The sequence below is a fragment of the Canis lupus genome, chromosome 32, assembly GCF_048164855.1.
Source record: "Canis lupus baileyi chromosome 32, mCanLup2.hap1, whole genome shotgun sequence".
NCBI classification, from domain to species: domain Eukaryota; kingdom Metazoa; phylum Chordata; class Mammalia; order Carnivora; family Canidae; genus Canis; species Canis lupus.
Window position 1 is genome coordinate 22,437,687 of NC_132869.1, and position 17,972 is coordinate 22,455,658.

Genomic DNA, 17,972 nt, shown 5'->3' on the forward strand with positions numbered 1-17,972 from the left:
ATTCTGGGGATGATACATTGTGTGCCCTACCTGTTTCAGGTTAAATAGCTCAGTTCCTACTGCTGGCTATACTGGGTGCTTCTGCAGTAGGACAAGGCTTGGGCCTGGGCATTTTGCAAGATTTCCTCCACTAACTTGGGTTCATAACTGCTTCATTGAAGTATCTCATCTATGTATCATTTTCTGTCTTGACTTCCATGTCACCAAAAAAGTATTAAATGTCCATAGATTTAATTAATTTTGCCCTTGTAAGCCAATCATTGCATGCTTTGAAGTGATATTTGCAAACACTAGACCTCTCTTTGACTTGAATCTCTGTGCCAGAGCCTCTTGTGGCCATAATCCCTCTAGGCTCATGCCAGTTGCTGCTTCAAAGGGCCAATCATCTTGGATGGTTCCACAGTAAAGACTTAAAGTTTGTCTACAAGGCCAGAATGAAAGAGCTCTTTTCCAGCTGACTTGGTTTTATCAGCCACAATAACAGCCAGTCAATGAGCTATCTATGGACTCATGCATGGTTGATCCAATTCAGTTGTTAAGGTGCCTGAAATAACATCAATCCCATTGATTGCTTCACCATTAATGACAATCAGCCCTTATGATGACCAAAAAAACCTTTATTTGATTGGGAAATTATCAATAGAGTCATAAGCATGACATGTAGATATGGCCCAAGTGGGTCCCAGGGGATGTTTTTTCCCCCCTTAATTCCAAAAGGTAAATCTTCCTCATTGTGATTGTAATTAGAAAATGGTACTGTGTATAAAGGGGAAGAAGTGGGGAAGAAGGGTACCAGCCACTTTCAGACAAACAATTCTTTTCTCAGTGAGCATATATAAAGTTTTTTCTTTGATTAGTGATGTGATCATAACCAAAAAGGCCCTATTTTTTAATCTTCATAATTACTGTGAATTTATGGTAGTCACTTTGTTCCTCAGAGAGACCCTCTTGTCTTCTTAAATCCAGAAAAGCTGGCAGTGGCATCTGGGATGGTCCATGATTTTTTTTTTTTTTTGAGTGAAAACTAGAATGGTCCATAATTTTAACACATATCTTGAATTGGCAACAAATGAGTTGAGCCAATGCAAAATGTTTGCCTGTGGTCTTTTTTCTTTCTATTCTTCTTCAAATGGAAGGAAACATATATGCATATGGAAACATGTATTATATATATATATATTTATATATTTATTTACCTGTGTGTGTATATATATATATATATTTATTTATCTCTCTCTCTCTGTGTATATATATATGTGTATATATATATATATATATCATATACACATATTTATCTATCTATTCCTTGGGTCTTTCTGGTTTGTATTCATTTGTTTGAATAGAAATGAGCAAGTCTGGTTCACTACCCATTTAGAGGGAAATAAAGTGTTTTACACCAAAGGTTCCAAAATATACTTCATATTAATTTTAGAAGTAGGTAGGGGCTAAATCACAAATTTTTTTTTAAGAATTAAAAAAGTTTCAAAACCTGAAATTACATTGAAACATTAAACATATAAAAATATAAGAGAAAGTATCCAAAATCATTTTGTATGAGAAAGGACAATTTCTATAGAATAAGAGTGCTGAATTAAGTACAGAAATGTGAGAATGGAAACATGCAAAGTAAAAATATTTAAAAGCATTGATATGCAAATTCATAAACTATTTCTCCTCTTGGAAAAAAGAAATGAATGTGCTATATCAGTAGTGTATATATCTTCAGACAAAAATATGCTTTTCTAGTTTGGGTTTTTGGTTGTAGAGAAGTATGCTCAGATTATGCAGGATGGAGAAATAGAAGCTAAGGAACCAAACTAAATTTGTATTTAATCTCTCCCATGAAAGGACATGTCACTGATAAATCCAGATTCAGAGCTCACCTTCCCCATTTCTGGTGTACTCTGCATTTCTCTTTGACTCTTAGCAAGGAAAATCCTTTTCTATATTAAGTTTTTACTTCTGCTTAACTGGTAGAGATGCAAGACTTTTCCCAATGATGGCCATTCAAGTCTGCTTCACCTTTTGGCTAGGATTGAAAACTTAAAAAAAAAATGACCCTGTTCTATTTTCTAAGACTAGATTCTATAGCATAGTGCCAATTAGACTCAATGTAACAGAGTAGTAACTATGATGTTATGCACATGATCTGATAGAACTTTGTGATTCAAATTATGTGACCAAATTACCTTTCACTTCTTAATGAAACTGCTGAATTAAATAAACTTGACCAGAGAAATCAACTTCCTATACTTGAAGAAATGCTTACCTTTTGTTTCACTGTAGGGATGACAAATGCTGGTGCTATCATCAGATACTGATTTTATGGGAAGGAATGCTATTTTATTTGACCAAATAACCAAATTTTCTTTTGAAAATTCAAATTATATTTAAGTGGCAGCTAATATTTATGGTCTCCAGAATGTTTACCTTTTAACAAAAAGATGAGTTTCATCATGTTCCATAATTGGGAAGAACAGCAGGTTCTGGGACACTATGCTATTTAAAGATCATTTGGGGTTGCAGGGTGAATGGTCCTCACATAGAACAAGCTAAGAGAGGCTAGATTTGAGGGGGTCTTGTCCTTATTCCAGAAGCCATGTTTTTGCTCCAGCTAAAGCCACATTCCAACTCCTCTATTATTTTCTTTCCATTCAGCCCTAATTTTCTTACTCACTGGCTGTATGATTCTGGAATTGGAGAGATCTGTTTTCTCTAGAACTTAGTTTTCCCATCTGCAAAATGAGGATTCCAGGCTTGCTCAGTGTTTCACAAACATTTATTCTGATGACACAACCCTTATGGGCTGCTATTCATGTGAGCACTTTCCTTGGTATACCCAGGTTTAGCAAAGCTCAGAGTATTATAACAATTTGTCGGTTACTCTATGGTGGTGAATCATGGCAGTCATGCATTGTGGGTTGTAGAGAAGAGAAGGTGCCAGCTGAAACACTTACTTTTCCCCCATTCAATAAGTCTTTCGCTGTGCAAATTACTGAGAATTAAGTCCCTTCAGGTATAACTTGGAGTGATCTCTAATTTAAATATAATTTTTAGGGATCCCTGGGTGGCGCAGCGGTTTGGCGCCTGCCTTTGGCCCAGGGCGCGATCCTGGAGACCCTGGATCAAGTCCCACGTCGGGCTCCCGGTGCATGGAGCCTGCTTCTCCCTCTGCCTGTGTCTCTGCCTCTCTCTCTCTCTCTCTCTGTATGACTATCATAAAAAAAAAAAATTTAAATATAATTTTTAAAGTACTTTGGTACTGTATTTCACTTAACAAATTACCTCTTACATTCCTCTCAATTGTTTGGAAGACATAAGCGTTTTGTGAGGCTGTAGTAAGAAAATTCAGAATCTCAGAAATGAGATGAACAGAATGCTGTTGTGTCAAGTAATAAATCTCATCAGCAGTAAGGAGAAGAAGCCAGAAACAAAAGAATAAATATGGCCTGATTCCATTTATACAAAGTTAAAAACAGGTGAAATTAACAGATTGGGAAAGAAACTTGACTAGTAGTTACATTCCTTAGGAGGAATCAGACTGGAGGGGCGGGAAATGGACTTCCAGGGTTTTGGTAAAGTTCTGCTTCTTTACCTGGCTAGGGATATTCAATTGTGAAAATTCATCATACTTAATGCTTAATATTTAAACACTTTCTGTATGGATGTGTTTACTTATAAATAAAAGATATGCTGGGCTAGTTGCCCTCAAAGGGAAAGATAGCACAGAATAACATCAATATTATTTGTTGAGTGTTAACCATGTGCCAGGCACTGGTAAAGTGTATGGTTACGTTATTTCACTTAATTCTCCCAGCACTATTAAAATACTGTTATTATCCCCAGTTTGCTGATGAGAAAATCACATTTGTCCAAGGTCCATGCAGGTAGTAAGCCATAGAGACAGGTCATAGAAGGCAGACTTTTGCTTACAGAGTGCACACTCTGAACCACCGCACTTCAGTAAGTGATGCACTCTGTCAAGGACCCAGGTGTGTCTGGGGGCAAGTCCTTTACCATCCTGCAGCCTCCGGTTCCTCCACTGCCTCTTTTATAGCTCTCACACTCTAGTTTCATTTCAATTTGCTAACAGATTCAAGTGTCTCTCCACTTCCCCTTTTGTTCTTGCCTGGCTCCCCTCAAAAGAACTCTCCTGTTACTGCCCAAAAAGATACTAGCATTGAAATAGAACTTTAACCTGAAGTACAACTGCAGACTCCCTTTATTGCCTTTGTGGGTGAGTGGATGCAGCTTATGCAAGGATCCCCTGAATTTGTTGCAGGGAAATGTTGTTGTGGTTGTTGTTAGCACAATTCTGCTAACCTTAAATCATCCTTGCTGCATCCTTGCTATTACCCAAACAGGGTCTGCTTTCCCTAAACAGGGCCCTGCTATGCTGCCTGGAGTATTCATTAGAATGGGATTTTACCTGGATAATGCCTTTTGAGGAATGCATCCCAGCATTTGAGGCAGCTCCCAGCAGAACAACCTGCCATTTGTGATGCCTCCGTCAGGTTAAACATTTTAGATTAATCAATAAGTAAATGGCAAATAAATGGCATGAGCCCCATGTCCAATATAAATGAGATCAACGAAAGAAGCAGAAAAGGGCAGTTTGGGCATTGTCCAATATGCCTTGAGCATGCTGCCTTCAGCTCTGTCTACTTGAGGTGAAATATCCAGATGAAAAGTGAGCAGTGAAGTGCATCATCCAGATGTTTTAGAACATTAGGGTGTCTGGCATTCTTTACCTTAACACACTGACTTCATTTTGAGGTGCCAGAGGTGCTGTTGTTCTGAATCTCTGTCACCCAGAAGAAAAGTCAGGACTCTGGTGAGTTCTTCTTCCTACGGTGTAAATGGAACCAGCCAGCCCTGGAATACAGTGGGATGAAAATGCCGAAGCCGGCACACAGGCATCATGGGCTTTGAGAATTTGCCAAACACTGCCCCAGATATGCGTTTCATAAAGAATTCCATTCATTTCTCCCAATTCTTTCTGCTAATTTACTTCAGTTACACTTTTCAGATGTGTAATATCTCATTCTTGAGGAAAAATATGTTGCAGCCAAAAGAGCTGACCTTCATGCGTTTTCAGACTCTCTGCTGTGTACCTGACAAATGAGGCACCAAGGCCTTTCCATATTCTGTTTGGGGGTCTATTGGCTGAGGAATCCTTGGTCATCCCACCTGCCTGGCGTCTAGGATCATGATGAATTGTCTCCAACTCTGGCCTCAGATTGTTTTTTAACATTTAATTTAGTTTCTTCCTGTGCTTGGATGAACATGGCCATGTTATGGATTTCTGCTCTAATGTACACCAGCAGGCTGGAAGAACAAGCCTCAGCAAGCTGTGGAAATTAGAGAGGCTGGATCAATAGGCAAGGTCATGACCCCCCGGCTCCGATTCTGTACACTGTCCTGAAATTCTCTCCCTTGAAAATCCTCCCGCTGCTTCTAATGTGAATCCGTGTTTATTCCCAGAGAGGAATTCATGTAAACAAGCCTACCCCAACATCTCACATCTCTGGGAGGGACACCCATAATCACAAACACTGAAAAATTTGTGTAAACAGCAGCTCAGGAATATAAACATCTAGGCATTTGCTTTATGTACAGTTTGTTAACTTCATTGTCTGAAGACCCTATCACAGGGAGGACAAATAGATGAGGACAAAGAGAAAGCAGATCTGTCAATTCTGGAGCAAACCTTTAAGAAATTATCCTGTATCACACATACACCTTAAACAAAGGGACACAATCTTCTGCACCCTGAGATTTTTATGGACGACAGAATTATAAAAATCAACTTGATTTAAACTCTAAGAAATATCTCTCTGGGCTCAATGAAATAGACTGAGGAGAAAATAGTTTAAAAGATAGCAGGTGCTAATAACACTATAAATGTAGATCTCATCAATGTAAAAGACCTACATTCCCAATACAAAGCAATATTTGTAACAAACTAGTTCTCTATCTGGAGATTTAGAAGTTGATGTTGTTCAGAGTTATAATTTTCCTGGTTGGAAATAACTAATGCATCAAAACTTCAAACCTGCAAAAGCAACCCCACTACTGGTAATTTATCATATTCACTAATCACTGGTTCCGAAATGACCTGACATCAAAATGATCAATTCCGGAAAAAAAATCTTAAAGATCTGTCTTTTTGAGGAGAAGGTTAAGGATGTGCCAAAAATGGGAGAAGGGAGGTTCAGGTCAAGAGGAGGGGAGCAGGCCCCAGAGCTGCTTATGCTCTGGAATGTGGGTGCTACTTTCACTTCGTAAATCTGAGGCCACATAGCCCAGAGAAGTGCAATCTCTCTTATTTGGAGAGTAAATTCAGTATGTGATAAGGCACATCCTTATCCAAACCTCTTATTCATGGACAACAGCAGGAGCACTTTCTATAAAGCAATTCTACAGTATTTTGCTTCAGAATTTAGGTAACTGGGTCGTATTCAGAAAAGGTAACCTTGGTTTAATTTGTACAGACCTCTTAGCAAATCTCCTGTACTTCTAGTCTATCTGAGATTTTTAGGTGAAATAACATCACACTTAACATCTGCAGATGGAAAATTCATTTTTTGAGAATATTGCTTTTGCAAAGGATATTATTTACAAGAACTCAAAAAAAAAATGACGGTATTTTCTTCATAGCACAGGGACTAATGGCAGAGGAGAAGAGTTAATCTTGCTCTTTGCTGCTCCTTTACTTCGAAAGAAAAATCTACACATATACCCTATTTTCTTTGTATGTGCTGAAAAAAAATGCATTTGCTCTTATCCTTCTAAAATAGCCTCAGTTAAAAGATGCACATATGAAGTAGGTATGGGTCAGGATTGGTGAGGGAATATTTTAGAAGTTACAAAAAAGGCAAATGATGAGGTTTTTTTTTTTTTTTTTAAATACTACTACTGGTACTATTTTTCTATCTCATTTCTCAGTGAGACTTTCAGTTTGGAAATAAATCCTGAATTTGATCACAATGGCAGGTCACAATGAGTATTTGGATGAATAAATGGCAATTTAGAATCAAAAGTCTGGAGCAGGATCTAACCTAATCTTAAGATTATCTTTTTTTAGGTGGAAAAAGTTATCATGTCAGTTTTTCAGATGAGGCACTTAAGACCTGGAGATATTTAGACATCTTCCCCAAGGTCTCCTAGTGAAGGGTATAGAGTAGACTGGGACTCTGTGTTTCTTCTTCCTGATATTAGTGCTTAATCTTTATTACAAGGTTGTATCCCATTTCAGGCCTCTACTCTAATTTAGCATTCTACCTCCTAGTGCAAGACTGTGCCATCCAACAGGGATCTATCTTTGTTCTGGCAATTTAACGCTACATAACAAGTTGCCTTTAAAGTTAGGTTCAAAACAAAAACAAAATTTATTTGTTGTTCATGAATCTGCAATTTGCACAAAGCTGGATGTCTATAGCTCATCTCTGTCTCACATTGCATCTGCTGGGGATGTCTTGAATAATCTGGAGGCTCCTTTACCCGAACAAGATATTGACTGGGGCTTTACTTCTTCATGGGGGCCTCTCTGCATGTTCTCTTCACCCAGGCTAGTTTGGACTTTGTCACAGCATGATGCAGGCTTTCTCAGAGAAGAGCCAGTGTCCTCCAAAGATTTAGTGTTGGAAGTCACATAGCATCCCTTATGCCTTGCTTTTTTGGTTGAAGTAATCATAAGGCCCTGCAGGGAGGGAGAGAATATAGACCTCACCTCTCATTGAGAAGAGCCTCAATATTACATTGTAAACAAATGGAATGGGAGACATAGTTGCATGTAGGAAAATACAATCTGCCATAATCTGCCTTCTAGCCATAATAATTCAAATACACACACATGTTAAATATACTCATGCTTTCCCTCCAATTTCCCAAGTTTCATCCCATTTAGGCCTTAGCTTTGAAGTCTAGGATCTCATCATCTAAATCAGATCTCAGTAAGGAGAATGCTTCTCCAGGGCATTTTCTTGGTTTCAGCTCCTGGAGAACTGGTCCTCTTGATAGGAAGTTCTGTGGACCAAAGAGACATAGCGGCATGTGAATGGGTAGTGTATCTCTGCTTCACTTGGCAACAGACAGCATGGCTCTAAGGCTGGAGACTGGAATCACCTGAAGTGTCATTCACTCACATGTCCAATTGGTGATGCTGGGTTGACTGAGGGCCTCAGTGTCTCTCCAGGTAGGATTTTGTGGTTGCTTTGTTTAGTGAATTTGGACTACCTCATAACCTGATGGTTGGCTTTCCCAGAACAAACTTCCTACAGAATAAGCTAGCTGAAAGCTATTGTCTTTTTGTGAGCTGGTCTCAGAAGTCACAGAATATCACCCTGCTGCACCCTTTTGGAGCAATCCGAAGATCTCCTGGATGCAAGTGGAGGAGCCTTAGGCTTCACTCCCAGTGCGGAAGCTTCAAAAGCACACTGTAAGAAGAGTAGGTGAGATGAGTAGTAGTTTGATGGTCATTTGGGAAAATGCAGTCTGCTGGACTAGGCTCCCTTGTACTGAGCCCCTTCATAGTGAGGCTGAATGACTAGCAGTCAGCAGTGCTATAGCAGAGGGGATTCTCCTATGGGTAGAAGATTTGACTAAATGACCTTTGCTATTTCTTCCAACTCTCAGATCCTATGACACTACAAGAAGGTCAGTTGAACCCAGGTAATTTGAAGACACCAGGGAGCCCAACTATATAGCTTTGTGGCATATAAGAAAAGGGACAGTATAGATAAGTTATAGGTGCCAAGAATGTAGTCCTAGGATAGTCTGTGTCCAAATGCTATGCCTCTGTCTTCTAACAAGAGCAATGAACTGTGACCTCAGCCAGAGTCCAGAAGTATACTGTTCAGGCTGGTGAGGAAGGTGGAGGCTCATACAGAGGTTTATGTTAAAGACGAACACCAGTATGAATCCAAAACGTCATATTGAAAAGGGGTCATACTCTCTGCTGGCCCAGAATGTAGGCACATGCACAAAGCTATGGACCTTTGGATAATAAGAGTTAAGTGCAATTGTGTATGTGAAAGGGCTCTATAAAGTATAAAATCATGTGTCAAAGTTGTTTATGGTGTTGGGATTTCCATTCATATAGCTGGGACTTTTGTAAACAAAACTGAATCCTCCTTCGCTCTCTGTCCCACACATGGATTGCTTACCTTTGGTCAGATCATCTTTCCATGAAGTGCTTTGTCTGTGTGCCTTTCGTGTAAGGACCTTTCTTAATATTTTTGGCCAGTTAATCAGTTTGGTTAAAATACTGGCTCCTAACCAATGGCAGGGGCTGTGTCAGTGGACGCAGCCTCAAAGTGTATTGCTCTGGGTCTGCTTGTCGTCTCATTTTGTCCTCTTATCAGTTTTTCAAAACCAGGCACTTTTTCTGCTGCCCTTGGCTGGGCTGGCTTCCAACAGTACCTTGCTCTGAGGCAGAATTGTACTGGTGAATGCATAATTCAGTGGTTTGTACTTTGCATCTATTAACCATGGCACCAAATGCAGGAATGACACAATGGTGAGGCTTTTGCTTAGATAGTGTTTTTTCTGAGTGAAGCTTAGCATTCAAACCAATTTATAGTTCCTTTGCATAGTAGATAAGTATCATAATAGTTTTTTAATAGATGACTTGATGGAAATACATACATTAAAAGGTCAGTGTCACTGCAAATTATTACAACAGACCCAATTCAAGGGGCCTAACTCTCCACGTCTAACTTTTACTACTAGATTATGCAAAGTACATAGTAGGTATTTGAAAATATCCATCGAACTTTATTATATTATCAATAGGCAATTAAATAAAATGCAACTTCAAGGCTTTTCTTTTTCTTTTTAAATCCAAGACTGACTTAAAACAGACTCATTCAACTGATTTGAAAATCTCTGGCAGAATAATAACCATTATGTTTCCAATGGATAAATGATGGCAGCCCAGTAAGGTCTCAACTAACTAAATATCATATTTTAAACACATTTTACATGCTCTTATGCTAGTTTTGGAAGTAGCAATAGAGCTATTGTTGTAAATATTTATTTCTTTTCCATACCTTATACTTTAAAGTATATTTACAAAGTATAAATATTCGTTAGTCTATACATTCATAGAACAAGCCCAGGGATCTGTTGGCATAGATATCACTCCCATGTAAAAGATAGGAGTCAAAAGGCTAGAAGAAATTAATTACATTTTGATCTTAGGCTCCTTCTCTGATTCATTTCTCTTTTTTTATTTTTTATTAGCCAACAAAATAATAACAATAGCAATATAAATAATAATAACTATGTTTTGGGCATTTATTGTGTTCCAGGCTCTGTACTAAGCACTTCATTCGCATATCTCATGTAGTTTTCACAAAAATTCCTGATGGAAACACTGTTACTAGTGTCATTTTACAGATGAATAAACTCAGATTCATAGAGTTTGGGTAACTTGGGACAAAGTTCTAAAGCTAGTAAGTGAAAGAGGTGGATTTTGAAACTATGCCAAAGCATTTAACCACAGTGCTGTAGAGTTTCTCGTGCCAGATACCACGAAGAAAACTGGAGATGATTGGGATGGAGTGTGGGTGAAAGACATGGGCCTGTACAGACTTTTTTTCTTTTTTCCTAAATAGCATTTAAAATTATACAGTAAGATTCAGCCATTATGTGAGTGAAACTCTTATTCCTGGAAACTTAAAGCTTCCCTCCCACTCCCTATTACATTGTTACAGACCAGTTGATGTTTCAAGCAGGAAGGAATGTGCTCTGGAGTAGATTTATATTTTATAAGATGGAATAGGCCATTTTCATGGCCCATTCACTCAGGCCTGTTCTCTATCTGTATTCTGATAACACCTAAGTGTCTGTCCATTCAAGGATATCATCCAACTTGGACAGGCCAGCCTGTGTAAACCACACTTTCCAGTTGTCTGGTTATCATTACTAATGTATCAGAATGCTTGCTGAGGACTTCTGTGCATCTTTCAAACCAGTGAACCACAATTTTCTTATTCAACATCTTGTCTCTTGAAATTAGGCTTCTTGTTTAATGCGATCTTTCTCCTCTTTCTATGCTAGTTCATCAGGGATTCCTCTGCAGCCTGAACATTAGCCACTGCCATTGACGCTAAAGGCAATGATGGAGAATTTTGATTAAGAAAGTTTCTCTAAGAGTCTTTTGTCCCCATCTTCCTCAGTAAGCCAAAATTTTGGGAAATAGCAGATGAGTCTAGGAACTTAACTCAGTATGACCCTGAGATGTCAAGTTATATATAAGATATCTTGATCTTAGTGTCAAGTTAAACAGAGCAAGACCAGTTTCTTGAGTTTCACTATTATGATACTCTGCCCAACTAAACCATCACAGTGCTGAGGATCACATGATGACTGATTTTCTAAGTAAGGGACTCAACAGTATGTAGGAATCAATATTGCTGCAGAATGACACACACAAACACACTCACACACAGAAACAACAACAACAAACAAAAAACACCCAACCTATGGCCCAAATAGCTTTCCACTTTTCCTTTCTGAACCTTAAACTGTGACCTGGTTCCAGAAATTTTCATTTTCATTTCTTTTCTATTATTAAAATACACCTCCTCTTCAAGAATTCTGGCAAATGGGAACATAAGTTGAAAATTCTAAGTTGTTTTTTTACCCAAACAGAAAGTTCCCATGGTTTCCAACTATTGCTATTCCATGTTGTGTGTAATCATATTATATAAATAACTTTATAAGTGTGGAGTGTGGTAAACTGGGGCTGCCAGAATCTGAATGTTTGTGTCCCCCAAAATTCATATGTTGAAATCCTAATCCCCAAAGATGATGGAATAAGGAGGTGATGGCTTTGGGAAGTGAGGTCATGAGGGTGAAGCCTTCATGAATGGGACTGGTGTTCTTACAAAAGAGACTACAGAGATCCCTCACCCCTTTCACCGTGTAATAACACTGCAACAAGTCTATGATGCAGAAGAGGGCTCTTATCTGACCATATTGGCACCATAATCTTGGACTTCTATCCTCCAAAATGTGAGAAATAAATTTGTGTTGTTTATAAACTACTCATTTGGTGGCATTTCATTATAGCAACCTGAACTAAGACAGGGTTTGTCCATAAATACCATTATCTTGTAGGAATCTAAAGATTCTATACCTATTATTCTCAATTATCTGTCATAGTAATTTTTTTCAAGATTATAATGATTTCTTTCCAACTAAATCCAAGGAATATCATTTGACCTTTGACTCTACATCTGCTCTTTGCAATTCTTAATGATTCACCATTCATTTGAATCTTGTGACAAAATTTTTTCTAACAAACCATGCCTCCATGTTTCTCTGTCCTGGTTTTTCCATCATCTCTGATTTTTTTCTCCTCATGTAGAGACCCCAGTTTTGGGTTTCTTTTGTTATTTGTTTGTTTATCTTAATAATGACTCAAACACAGAGCCTCCAGGGCATAATGTCAAATCATAGAGGGCTCTTTTTAGGCCTTGATACCTAATGAAATTTGACATGCTAGATTTTTTAAGTTTGCCTGGGACCAATGATACCTGGATTCATTTTGGAATGAATTTTTCCCTTTTGGAATGATAACATCTACCTTATACCTGTTCCCTTTGGAAGCAATTTTTTTTTTTCCCTAAAAGGCTTGTTATCTAGATGGATAGAGATTTTTTTTTTTTTTTCTCCAGAATGATCCATACCCTGAAAATCACCTGCCTTAATTTAGATGATAAGACTTGGGGTTTTTGAGCCTATGGTACTTAGATATGGTTTATGAGAATAAATTTAATGCTTTAAAAGCTGGAGATTTGGGGAGATTTTTGTATTGCGTGAATGTGCTTTGCATGTGGGATGGATTTTAATTTGGGATGGCCAGTGAGAGGATTTTATTGGGTTTAATGGTGGCTCCTTTGAAATATGCTCCCCTGGAACCTGTGAAGATAGCCTTATTTGGAAAATGAGTTTTTGCAGATTTAATTACATTAAGCATCTTTAGATAATATCATCCCATATTATGTGGGTAGGCCTAAATCCAATGATGAATGTCCTCATAAGCAAAAATCATGAGGATCTTTGAGACAGAGTGAGTAGGAGGCTTTGTAAAGAAGGAGGCAGCTTGAAGTTATGTATTGCCTGGAGCCAAGTATTGCCACAAACCCAGTATTGCCTGGAGCCACTAAAAATCTGGATAAGGCAAGACAGGATTCTTCACTAGAGCCTTTGGAAAGAATATGGGCCCTGCCAATAACTTAATTTCAGATTTCTGACCTCCAGAACTTTGAAAGAATCAATCTCTGCTAGTTTTTTTTTTTTGTACTTTTTAATTTTTATTACTGTAGTTGATATACAATGTTACATTAATTTCAGGTGTACACCATAGTGATTCAACAATTATTTGTTGAGCAATGTTCACCACAATGAGTGTAGATATCATTTGGGGGACCTCAGTTTTTGATTATCAGCTTTAATTTATCCAAAATCTCACCCTCAGAGTATTTACACAGTCTTGGAGTTTGGTACCATTGCTGTGTAGATGACTTTGAAACCTGCCTCTCCAACTTAGTTTGTAGCCTTCATCCTGGTGTTTTCTTAAGATCAGTACATGCCGAATGTAACCCATTATTTATCTCTCCCAATTTTTGTTTTTGTTTTGATTTGTCCATTTCTGAGAAAAAATTAAGATGTAAATTTTAGGTGGATGTGGACTGATGTGGTAGCAGACAAAATTAGAAGAAAGGAATGTACTTGCAAGGATTTTCCAAGGAATAAATATAGGATTTAATGACTGGTAAGATGGAAGGAATGATTCAAAGATAAAGAAACTATTAGTACCCTAAGTATCTCTTCAGTGTCCTGGAAATAGGCTGTAGGTCACTTTCGATTCCACATTTTATTCATGCCTTATGTCCTTTCCCCAACTAGCCAAAGTACTTTTAAAAGCAACTGTTGTTGTTTTTTTTAATTTTTCTCTATAAAACCCATCAGAGCTGTAGAATTTTGTTTAAAGAATGAGGAAATGCAATGAATTGATCTCACTTTCACCCTTTCCTGAGGAGATTGATGTGAACTTCCAGTGGCTACTAACAGCTTTGAAAACTCATTCTTTCAATTCAGGTCTTTGCTGACAGCTTTTGGAGGCCATTGTTTCTAATTTGTGGTGAGAATCTAAAATCCACGTGATTCTTTCAGCAACTCCCTGATCTATGTCAGAACTCTCTTGAAAGCACAAACTTTCCAGGTCTTGGTTAATTCCTGCTGAGAAGTGTGAGCCTCTTCTACCATTTCCAATTCTATTCATCCTTTCACCAGGGCATTCTGTGGCCCCTGTGGTGGGCATAAAAACAATCCCCCATAGATGTTCACAGACTCATCCCAGTAATCTGTGACTATGATAGGCTACATGGCAAAAAGATTTTGCAGATACGATAACATTTTGTGATAGAGAATATTCTGGATTAACCAGGGGACTTAATGTAAGCACAAGTGTCTTAATAAGGGAAGAGGAAAGCGCAGGAGTTAAAGGAGATAGGATATTGGAAGCAGAGATTGGAGTGATATTGGTGGAAGGGAACCACAAACCAAAGAATGAGGGCAAGCCTCTAGAATCTGTAAAAGGTAAGGAATAGATTTCCCCCTGGAGCTTATAGAAGACATGCAGCCCTGTATAAGACCTGTTTTTGGATTTCAGAACTGTAAGATAATAAATCTGTTGTTTTAAGCCTCTAGGTTTGTGGTAATTTGTTATAGCAGGTGTAAGAATCTACTAATCCCCTAAATCAGCATTCTTCACCACTCTATTATCTTGGTCATTGCTTAAGACTCACCCTTCTTATTATGCATTTTCCTTCAGACTCTCATCACCAGATTTCTCTGTGCTTCCTCTGCTGATCTAACTCCCACTGATCTCTTTTTTTTCCAAATCTTTTCAAATCCACTGTTCTCTTGGTTTCCTGTTACGTTGCACATAAATTCCCCTGTGTTCTCAGGCTCTCCACCAAATGTGTTCCCTAACTATTGGCTTTAACTGTGAAATGCCCTTTCCTGAGGACACTAGCATTCCTGAAATTCTCACAAGAAGATGTCTTTAGTTTTCTTACATTCCCAAGTATCTCACTCCCAGAAATATACAGCTTCTCAAACATTACACTTCTACTCTTGTGTAAAAATCCCTGGTCCTTATAGACTACTCATGATATTTGGCCACATCCCTCTTGACTTCTTGTCATTCTTCTCTTCTACCCTCATGGTTACTTCCTCCTTGTTTATTGAAGATTTTAAACCTGGATCACTGAATTGTATCTCTGCCCCAGCTCTGCCGTCATCTTGGGGATTTGAGAATTCTTAAGAACAATCTATCCTAGCCAATCCATTTCTTGATCTCTTATACTTCAGTAACCTTCACCTCTACACCAGCTGTTAATTCCCAAATGCATACTCTGGGCCTTTCCATCATTTAGAATTTCTCAACCTCTGAGATCCTGTATTCAAATATACTATAAACAAGTCAAAAAACTAAATATAAAAATAATCAGAATGTATTATCTAATATCACCACACCCCACCCCAAAGGAAATATCTGTTCTTCTTCTCATGATGCCTGGTTTAGTAAATGGTAGCACCATCCACACACATGTCTAAGACAGACACTTGGGTCTTGTCTTTATTTCTATGTCTGTTTCCCAATTTCCACATCGAATAAGCCACTATAAACTCCTGTCAAGGTTAACTCTACCTCTGAAGCCTATCCTTTTCTCTCCAGCCCTAACATCATTACACTAAATAACCTTTCCTCCGAGTTACTGCTGCTTTCTAATTGTTCTCTCTCCAACTGATTCTCTAATAACCCCCAAACTCAATTCTTTTCAGATTCTAGTTGATCTTTTTGAAATATGGTACAATCATGTTACTTTTATGCTTAGAAACCTTTCAAGACTTTCCCATTGCCTTTGCAATAAAGTTCATCTTAATATATCTTTAATGGCTAACTGCTGCTTACCCAGGTGGCTTCACCTGGTATACCTGCCACATGCCACCTTTTCTCCCTTAACGCCCTAAATACACTCATCCCAAAGTGGTGCTGAACTACTTTCAGTTTTCCAAACTAATTTTGCTGTCGATATCATTTCCAAGCTTTTCTACCTACTATTCTCTCTAGCAGTAACTCTGTTTCACACCTTTACTTATCTGATGACATCATATGTCCTTTGGATTTTAGCTAGCCTATTACTTTTTCTGAAAAGCCTTGCTTTATTTCATATTCTGCCCCTCATCTCATCATTGAAAAAGGCTCCATTTTCATGAAGCAACCTGTACTTAGATCTGTTCTAGCACTTGTCATACTCTACAACAACTGTCTCTTTAGTTTTCTCTCAAACCAATTCATAAACTTGAGGAAGGACCATGTATTTTTTATTTTTGAACCCTCAATGCATGACACAGACAGTCTATTGGTAATTTTTACTGAAGCAACAAATTAAGTAGATTTGTGTTCCTATAGATAGTATATCTACATATAACATATCTTTTTGGGTTCCTATAGATGGTATATTTCTCTTTTATTTTCTTTATAATTTGAGGCTTCTTATATTTATCCTAATTGGAGCTAAACTTAACATCTTGATTAAATGATGTCTTGATGCATGTTCATTAGGTGGTTCATTTTGTCTGTTCACACTAGCAAATATGCTTTTCATGACCTGTATCTGGCCCATACTGGCTTATGGACATGGTGTTCTAATCTATCCATTCATTGTGGGTCCTGTTTTAAACCATCCCCAACTGCCCAAAGATTTCCTATGTATCCTGTTCTGGCTCAAGCAGCCCAAATGACACAGATATCTGCATGGTTCCTGAAATATCCCAATTTCACTGTCACCAACATCAATCACTGTTTACCTTCAGAGAAGCCAGAAACCAACTCACAAATTGTTCCTCGGTCAGATTGAAACCAATCTGCCTGCAGAATGGCTGAAAGTCACCTTTCTAGACCAAAATGCTCTCAACTGTTCTAAAAACAAAAACAAAAACAAAAACAAATAAAACAACAACAACAAAACCCCCACTGATTCAGACTTATCCAACCACAATGAAAATGGAGGTTACAAAGAAACTCTGAGGGAAATATTCTGATTACACATTAATGAGACTAGTTCAGTTCCCTTATAACACAGAATGAGGGGGGGCTCAAAACTTTCCAAGTAAGAGAACTCCCTTTTTCCTGCAAAAATATCCCAAGACTCTCACATGATAGGTATTGTGCTGTTGCTTGATAGATGATAAAGAAGCTCTTATGAATTCATTAGTTCTTTAAAATAAATTTATTCATTATTAATCACAGAATCAATTTACATGTTTTTGAAAAATTAGAGTATATATATGTGTAAGATGTGTGAACACATAAACTTGAAATAACTGTGATATTTTCTAGACTTGAGAATTGTCCATAGTTTGAGAATCCTTTGGTTTGAAAATCACTAAGATCCATTCTACAATTAACATTCTCTAGTCTTATTAGTTTAGATAATTTCCATTCACTGGTTAGACAAGAGCCTCTGACTCTCCTTAATTCAGCATTTCCTAAATTTTGTACCATGGAAATCTAATGGTTGATTGAAAGAAGTATTTCAGAATAAACAATTTTGGGAAATGCACACAATACTGTCCTCTTAGAGATGCTTCATGTGTATAACTGTATTAAAGGCTCTGAAAAATAGTAAAGAAATTTATTTATATTATTTAATCCAGCATTTCCCAAACCTGTGTGTCAACGGAGCAGTTCCCCCCACCCAGTGGAATGTTTATCAACATATCCTATCATATAGCACTGATTTGAGAAAATATGGTTTGTAAACACTTTGCTACCGGGTGGGGGACTGTCATCTAAGAGAACAAGAGATCAGAGGCCCCATATCCCACTGGCTATTGCAGGCATTATATATTTATCCTCAGGTGGGTGCCAAGGCTGAGTAGATATG

At 37.9% G+C, this 17,972-nt stretch overlaps 1 long non-coding RNA gene across 3 annotated transcripts in view; it reads right to left on the reverse strand.

Annotated features, from left to right (window-relative positions):
* Window positions 1-17,972, reverse strand: part of LOC140622861 (uncharacterized) — a 48,455-nt gene that overhangs the window by 13,310 nt on the left and 17,173 nt on the right. For all 3 annotated transcript variants that reach the window (XR_012022542.1, XR_012022543.1, XR_012022541.1), the window contains 2 exons: window positions 7,856-8,028; window positions 4,752-4,875 (listed from right to left, as the gene is read on the reverse strand). This is a non-coding gene — a long non-coding RNA (uncharacterized lncRNA). The remainder of the gene's footprint in view (window positions 1-4,751; window positions 4,876-7,855; window positions 8,029-17,972) is intronic.